The following is an 8,890-nucleotide window of genomic DNA, read 5'->3' as shown; positions in this document are numbered from 1 at the left end:
GTGTAACAGAGACTTGGTTGGACGAGGCAGATGGGCCTGTCCTTGCCGCTGCTTGTCCACCAGGTTTCTCTTACGCACAGCAACCCAGGCCTTGTGGGCGGGGAGGGGGGGTTGCAGTGATTTTTAGGAAGTCATTAGTTTGCACCAGGCGTCCTATTGGGAAGACCCAGTTCTCTGAGTGCATGTTCTGGAAGTTGGGCAATAGGGGCAGTACAGGATTCCTTTTGGTGTACCGACCTCCCCGCTGCACCAAGGATTCCCTGCCCGAGCTGCTTCAGGTCGTGGCGGATGTTCTCCTGGAGTCACCTAGTTTGGTCGTCCTAGGGGATTTTAACATCCATGCCGACACGACCTTACAAGGGGCCGCTCGGGACTTCGTGGAAAGCATGGCCTCCATGGGGCTGACCCTGAATAAGTCTGGTCCAACTCATAGCCGAGGACATGCCTTAGACCTGGTATTCACCTCTATGGATGTTGGTGATCTGACATTAAAAAAAAGTGAAACTAAAGAAGTGCCATGGTCAGATCACTTCCTGGTGCAACTGGACTTCTCCGCAACCCTTCCCCTCTGCAGGGAGGTGGGACCAATTCGGATGGTCCGCCCCCGCCACTTAATGGATCCAAATGGTTTCCAGAGAGTGGTAGGGGATACTTTATCCCATGTTGATGGCCTTTCAGCCGATTCCCTGGTGGCCCGCTGGAATGTGGAGCTAACCAGGGCTATTGACTGTTTGGCTCCGAAGCGCCCTCTCCGGTTGCATGGAGCCCGGACAGCCCCGTGGTTTTCCCCGGAGCTGAGGGCGATGAAACAATCGTTGAGACGGCTAGACCGCCGGTGGCAGAAAACCCATTCTGAATCCGACCGAACACAGGTTAGAGCTCAACGTCGAGCCTACCAAGTGGCGATAGCGACGGCAAAGAAGACTTTCTTTACCGCCTCTATTGCATCTGCGGAAAATAGCAGCAGGAGACTCTTTCAGGTGGTTCGGAATCTATCAGAGCCACCTTCGTCATCGGGGCCTGGTAGGGACCCCAAGATCTCCTGCAATGCGTTTGCAAAGTTTTTTGCGGATAAAATCGCTCAGATTCGGAAAGAGATAGACTCCACCGTGGGAGCAGGGCCAGGGCGGGAGAGTGCCAGAGTCCTGTCTAGTCCAGTTGCATGGGATCAATTTCAGTCTGTTACCTCCGAGGATGTGGACAGGCTGCTTGGACGAGTGAAACCAACCACCTGTCTCCTTGATCCTTGCCCATCCTGGCTTATAAAAGCTAGCCAGGAGGGGCTGGGCGATGGGCTGCGCGGGGTGGTGAATGCTTCCCTCTGTGAGGGAGCCTTCCCAGCCCCGCTGAAAGAGGCGGTCATTAAACCGCTTCTTAAAAAAACATCTTTAGACCCGGCCAATATGGCCAACTATCGCCCAGTCTCAAATCTACCATTCTTGGGCAAGGTGATTGAGCGGGTGGTTGCTGAACAACTCCAGGCACGCCTGGAAGAAGCGGACCATTTGGATCCCTTCCAATCGGGATTCAGGCCTCACCATGGGACTGAAACCGCCTTGGTCGCGCTGGTCGATGATCTCCGGCGGGCTAGGGACAAAGGTGAGAGCTGTTTCCTAGTTCTGCTGGATCTCTCAGCGGCCTTTGACACCATCGACCATAACATCCTTCTAGACCGGCTAGAGGGGTTGGGAGCTGGAGGCACTGTTATACAGTGGTTCCGCTCCTTCCTCCTGGGCCGTGTTCAGAAAGTGGTGGTGGGGGATGAGTGTTCAGACCCCTGGGCTCTCACTTGTGGGGTGCCTCAGGGTTCTGTCCTCTCCCCCATGCTTTTTAATATCTATATGAAGCCGCTGGGAGAGATCATCAGGGGGTTTGGGCTGGGTGTTCATCAGTATGCAGATGATACCCAGCTCTACCTCTCTTTCAAATCAGAACCAGTGAAGGCCGTGAAGGTCCTGTGTGAGTGCCTGGAGGCGGTTGGAGGATGGATGGCGGCTAACAGATTGAGGTTGAATCCTGACAAGACAGAAGTACTGTTTTTGGGGGACAGGAGGAGGGCAGGTGTGGAGGATTCCCTGGTCCTGAATGGGGTAACTGTGCCCCTGAAGGACCAGGTGCGCAGCCTGGGAGTCATTTTGGACTCACAGCTGTCCATGGAAGCGCAGGTTAATTCTGTATCCAGGGCAGCTGTCTACCAGCTCCACCTGGTACGCAGGCTGAGACCCTACCTGCCCGCGGACTGTCTCACCAAGGTGGTGCATGCTCTGGTTATCTCCCGCTTGGACTACTGCAATGCGCTCTATGTGGGGCTACCTTTGAAGGTGACCCGGAAACTGCAATTAATCCAAAATGCGGCAGCTAGACTGGTGACTGGGAGTGGCCGCTGGGACCACATAACACCGGTCCTGAGAGATCTGCATTGGCTCCCAGTACGTTTCCGAGCACAATTCAAAGTGTTGGTGCTGACCTTTAAAGCCCTAAACGGCCTCAGTCCTGTATACCTGAAGGAGCGTCTCCACCCCCATCATTCAGCCCGGACACTGAGATCCAGCGCCGAGGGCCTTCTGTCGGTTCCCTCACTGCGAGAAGCAAAACTACAGGGAACCAGGCAGAGGGCCTTCTCGGTAGTGGCGCCCGCCCTGTGGAACGCCCTCCCATCACAGGTCAGGGAAATAAACAACTACCTGACATTCAGAAAAAACCTGAAGGCAGCCCTTTTTAGGGAAGTTTTTAATGTTTGATATTTTTGTATTTGATTTCTGTTGGAAGCCGCCCAGAGTGGCTGGGGAAATCCAGCCAGATGGGCGGGGTACAAATAATAAATATTATTATTATTATTATTAAACAGCTCTAAGCACGTGGTCTGAACTTGTAGCGGGCAAGCTCAGGCTCCGGAACATCCTTTCTCTGTGAGTTCACATGGTGAAAGAGAAATGACCAAAGGAGGAAACTTAACTCCTTTCCTTCCAGGTGAGCATGACCTAGCTGTGTCTAGCAATACAACTCTGTGGTTTTAATCACTTCATGCATTAACTAGCATTACACATGCTATAGCTATATGAGATTGCAATTTCCCACAGAACAGTGTTTGAAACTATGGAACAAGAAGCTGAAGAAGTCAGAGAGAAAACTCTATTAAAGGTCACAGCTCACGTCTTTTAAAGCTGTCAAACATTATGGGCAAGTACAGATAACAATCACCTAATTTAAGTCAGGCTGCTGACAAGAAGACCCCAGAGTCTCACAGAGTTGTGGAGAATCGTGGGGATCAGGAATGGGGTGACCTGATTGGAAAGGGCAATGGCTGGCTCTTTGTATGTTACTTGGAGTATTGTGGCTTTTGGGGGGAGGCAGAGTATGTCCAGAACAGTTTAGGCCTTTAAAGAAGACTAGTGACCAAAGCAGTTTTGTGTCATAGTCTCTGGATGGCAACCACTAACAGCTTTAGTGCTGAATTCTGAAAATATTTCAGAGATCAGATAAACTGCATGGCAGTAATCTGACCTTAAGGTTACCAAAGTGACCCGGTTTACCTTCAGCTACTTTCTCACAGAAATATCAGTATGCTGTAACCTCAGCTCAAGTATTAACAGCAGGAGGGCTTTATAATTAAAAGCTTCACTCATGCTCAAAACATAACCATCTCTTAGGAAACACGTCTCATATTTTGTGTGTGAGAGAGAGAGGGGGGGGGATGTCTGAAGTCTTCTAATATTTGAGTTTGGACAGGGAAATAAATTTAGATTGCATACTGGTTTGCTTTCTATTTTCATTAGGAGCTGTTTTACATTTGCAGTAGAAGGAGGAGAAAAACTGAAAGCCCTAGAGGATTTGTCCAGTAACAACTTACCTCTGCCTTTGGCAGAGTCACAATTCCTGGACGGCCAGGACAACACCAACTTTGGTGAAGATGCAAGGGCTATTCTATGTACATTAATATTTCTGTTGACGCGCATTTGTGCTCTGTTGGTTTTCGCTAACTGCCCACAAGACCTTGGTCAATGGGTGGTCTATAAACAGCACAAACAAAAAAAATTTAAGCTGATTTAACTCTCAAATGTGAAAATGTTGCTAGCAGTGCAATTATTTGAATGATTCTCCCTCCCTAGAGAAGCTAAACTGGCTAACTCCTTGTTGACCTTCTGCCAGCAGGTGAAGACTTTCTTTGGAGAATTGATGGCTTTTAATGAAAGGGCTGGTGCTGTGCTGTTTTTATTGGGATTATCTGTATGGTTTTAGTGTATTTTTATCCATGTACATAATATATACTTTTAATTCTGACAATGTTTAATTGTTTTTTTTTTAATTATTTAATTACCCTGACACTGATGAAAGCAACAAGGGGCAGAATTTGGCCGGGGGGGGGGGTGGTTATCCAGTTTTCTGAACCAGATTCAGAAAAAACACAAACAAGGGAGAAAATTTGCACAAGAGCATTTTTTAAAAAAAATTCTTCCTGCCCTCCATTAAAAAGGAACTTTCTTAGACAGCATGGAGGAGGAGCTATATCCCCAAACTCTCCAAAACGGTTAGAAGTTAACCACAGAGAAAGAGAAAACATGATTCAGAAGGAGTCTTGCAGAGAAACTTGCTATGCTGAAAACAGAAACCTCCTTATAAAGCACTAAAGTTCAGAGCCAATCACAGGGGGATTTCCTCCTGCCCTTTCCCCCCCACCAAAGTTGTATGATGGGCCGGCACCCAAGTTAGGCACCCACCCCTATTTAATGGCCAGGGAGCATGGGGGTGTTTGAGCTGCCCTGCCCCACTGCAAAGGACCGCTCAGTTTGCAGTCCCAGTTCCCTTCACTCGTGACTTTGAAGGAGAACGGGGCTCCCACCCACATGACTTCTCCTAGTCCTCCAACTTGCCTTTCGTTCAGAGTGTGGCTGGCAGTCAGTGACAGAAGCTGGGGGGAATAGTCTCTCTTCTGGGCCTGCAGAAAAAAACAGCCAAAGATTAATCCCCACACACCAACCAACCTTCCAGCAATGGCACCCCTGGGGGGGGGAAATACACACTTTGCATTTATTGCAGCTAGTATGATGTCCAGCAGTAGAGGGCAGCATGGAGTCACTGGCCCCAGAGCCACCAGGGAACAAATGGGGGGGGGGAGTGTGTGTGGTGTGCCCATCTGGAAAATAGCAACAATATTCCATTTTACATGATGGTAAGAAAAAACCGCCGCCCCCCCCCCAAAAAAACCCACTGTAGATAAAGAATTACAGCTTTTGCTCCACTGGCTAATGGAATTTATCTGGTCATCTATCAGATCAGAAGATTGCTTTTAAATAAATGAAAAAAGCATGCCTGCATCTGCTGAAAGGCTTCCAGGATGCATAAGCAAAAGCCCGACCCCTATGACCAGCTCCATCCTTTCTCCTGCTTATACCTTAACCCTTTCCAGATGAGGAACTGCATGTGCAAACACCCATTTGCAACTTTTATCAGCTGCAAGGGGTCTCAAAAGCAAACATCCCTGCTGGAATCTTATGGAATGTAACAAAGATTCCTATAATGCATGTGGACTGCATCAATCCCAGTGCAACTGGACCCTGCATTTTTTTAATGCATACATGTGCATATTTCACTATTAGCATGTTAAAGGTGTATTCACAAATTTTGCTTTTCTTCTCCAGGGCTGTCAGTACAGGATATGGGAACAATGTTTGGTTTGCAGCAAGGACCGGAGAAAAACCATTCAAGTCACTTACAACAAGTAAACAAGTCCCACTGAACTCGTGAGGAATTACTTTCAAGTAAATACCACATAGAATTCTGCCCTAGAGCTACAATCCTGTACACACTTACCTGATAGCAAATCCAATAGAAGTCAGTGGGGCTTACTTCCGAGTAAACACAGGTAGGGTCGGGCTGCAATTCTACGGGTATTTATTAGGGAGCAAATCCCCTATGACTTCAGGGAGGCTTTCTTCTGCGTGCACGTGCACGGCACATCCTCATGTTGTCCGCACCCGAGTCTCCACCGATTGCGGATCAGCTGTTCCAGCGCTGCACCCAGATGTGCCCGAGCAAGTGGCCGGAGGGTGCCCGCCACTTCCACGAGGCTGTTTGGTCCCGCTCCAGATTTCTGGACTCAGCAGCTTCGCCGGGCTGCAAGTCCCTTTTCCTCGCCGGGCCGGCCGGCGGCTGCAGCCGAGAGGGCAGCGGCCCCCTCCGGGCAATGAGCGGCACCAAGATCCGCTGCTCCTCGCGGAGTCCCCGCCCCGGCAGGGAGATCCCCGCCCGCCCGCCCGCCCTCGGCTGCTCGCCATTGCGTCAGGCTGGCCCGGGGCAGCCCCTGCCGTCTCCACCCTCCCCCGCCCGAGCGGGGAATCCCTGCTCCGGCTCTCGCCCCCGCCTGCCCTGCGAAGAAGAGCCCGTCCCGGTGGCAGAGGCTCCGGCTCGGCATTTTCCTCTCCCCGCCCCGGAAAAGCGGCGGGAGGCGGGCAGCAGCGGCGGCAGAGGAGGCGCCGCGCTATAAATACTTCCCGCCCGCGCTATCTTTGGCTCGTCCGGCCGCGCTCCTCTCCCGAAATAGCTCTCCTTTGCGCGCGGGCGCGAGCAGCCGGGCGCACCGCCCACCCACCGCGGCCAAGCCGGAGCGCAGCCGTCCCCCGGCGCCTACAGGACCCGCCCGGCGCGCCCCCGTCTCCGCCGCGCGCAACCGGCTCCGCGGGGGCTAAATTTAGACTCGCCGCTTGCGTCAATCACGCGCCTTCCTCTGCGTCAAGCCTCCTCTCGGCCCCGCCCCGCCTGGCCGGCAGCCGGCCGCGTCCGGGGCTCGGATTGGGCGCAGGGTCACGAGGGCCGGGGCCGCGCGCTGACGTCTCCGCGCCCATTGGCTCCGAGAGGGGGCTCCCCTCGGTGGAAGGGAAGAGTAGGCTAAAAGCGGGGAGGGGGCGCGGGGCAAGGGCTTCGCGCTGGCGAGCTCCGTTTCCGTCTCTGCGATGCGCCGCGCCGCGCGACCAGGGCGCACGATGGAGCTGCTTTGCACGGAAAGGAGCTGCCCTCGGTCTGCTGGGCGAAGCATCTGAGAAACAGGTGCGCACGGAAGTGCACGGGCAGGTGCACACAGCCTGGTCCTGTACAAGTTTGCCGGGGGAACAACCCCACCTCACACGTTCAAGCAACCGAGACTGAAACTGCCTAAACAAAGGGGTTTTGTCTAGCACCTCTCCCCTTCCCCGCCTCGGGTCAACACTCTCCCACAACATGCAGGAACTTTGTTGACAGGGCAGCCCTTCCTGGGAAAGGTGTGCACGCGTGTGTGTGCCAGTCACGATTCTCTTCCGGGATTCCGCAAGGTTTCCTGCTCCTCAGCAGCAGCAACAGGGCAGCGTAGCCAATCTATCCGGGCGGAGCAAAAGGAAAAGTGTCCGTCCGTCCTTTCACCTGGCCGGGCATTCTGGATGCTTTCCGCCGTCCCGCTCGCTTCGCGTAGAAGTCCGCGCCTCCTTCTCCGCATTCCTGTTACCGGGACCGTAAGAGTTGGAGAGGCGGCCAGGGCCACGTTGGCCTGAGCAGAAGCAAAGGCAAGGTGCCCCGCTCAAGGAAGACGAGCCGTTCAGTCCAGCAGCTGGACGTTGCAGCAAAAATGATAGGGGCGCCTAAAGGTGCCCCAGGGAATATTGTTGGAGTCCGGAACGTCGCCCAGCAATTAAGGGAGCTCCTCGGAGCTCGTTCTTGCACTTCCACAATCTATATCCAAACAGTACCCGGCCCTGTATACCTGAGGGAGCGTCCGCACCCCCGTCATTCATCCCGGACACTGAGGTCCAGCTCCAGGACCTTGTGGCCTCAGTGCCAGAAGTGAAGCTACAGGGAACCAGGCAGATGGCCTTCTCGGTAGTGGCGCCCCCCCCCATGCAACACCCTCCCGTCAGATGTCAAAGAGCTAAATGCTTGCACAACTTTTAGAAAGCAGCCTTATTGTGTTTTTAATATTTTGTTGGTAGCCACCCAGAGTCAGATGGGTAGGTACAAACAATAAAATAATTTATTATTATTATTATTATTATTATTATTATTATTATTATTATTATTATTATCATCATCATCATTAGACTTGGAGTGCAATAACGTGTGTGTGTGTGTGTGTGTGTGTGTGTGTAAAATATACAAATATACACACACCAGGGGATATAAAATATTGGGGGACCTAGGTAAGCCCCACCCCACAACCACAAGGCGCGCGCACACCATTTGAATTGCAATGCCATCACCTTTGAGTAGGGGGTGGCCCTCTCAAATATGACACACACATACACACAATTTTAAAAAAATCTATATGTATAATATTTAGGAGCACACAGATATCGATGAGCCGAGCTCGTTCTGGCACTTCCACTATATAGCCAGCCATTGTTTTCCACGTCCTCGGACTCCCTGAGCGCAGTTGCCCCGTGAAGACGGCGCAGGGCTGCTTAGCTGCCTGCCGGCTCCGCTTCTTGGGCCGCCTCTCTCCTCCTCGCGGCTCTTCTGGCCCGATAGCCGGGTCCTGGTCGCCCGCACACGTGTGTGCGCGTCCCCACGCCGCGCGCGGCGCCCCGGCGGGGGAGCGGGGGGCGGGGGTCAGGCGCGTCAGGCTCCCATGGCGTCACGATTGACGTCTCGCATTCCAGCCGCTGTATGAAGAGGCCGCTAGGGCTCCTCTCGCATAAATGACGCGCGGCGCGCAGGGAGAGCGGCGAGAGGGAGAGGTGGCGCGCGCGCTGCGGAGCCCGAGCCGGAGCCGGAGCCGGAGCCGCCTTCGCTGCCGACCGACGGGGACGGGCTCGGAGCGCTGCGACGCGCGGCTCGCCAAGGCGGCCTTTCGGAGCCCGAGGCGCCTCGCTCTGCCGCGCCCGCTCCGCGTTCCGGCTCGCCCGCGCCCCATGCCTCGGGGCGG

Source organism: Lacerta agilis, chromosome 14 (genome assembly GCF_009819535.1).
Source record: "Lacerta agilis isolate rLacAgi1 chromosome 14, rLacAgi1.pri, whole genome shotgun sequence".
In the NCBI taxonomy this organism is placed as follows: Eukaryota; Metazoa; Chordata; class Lepidosauria; order Squamata; family Lacertidae; genus Lacerta; species Lacerta agilis.
This window is presented reverse-complemented; position numbering follows the sequence as displayed.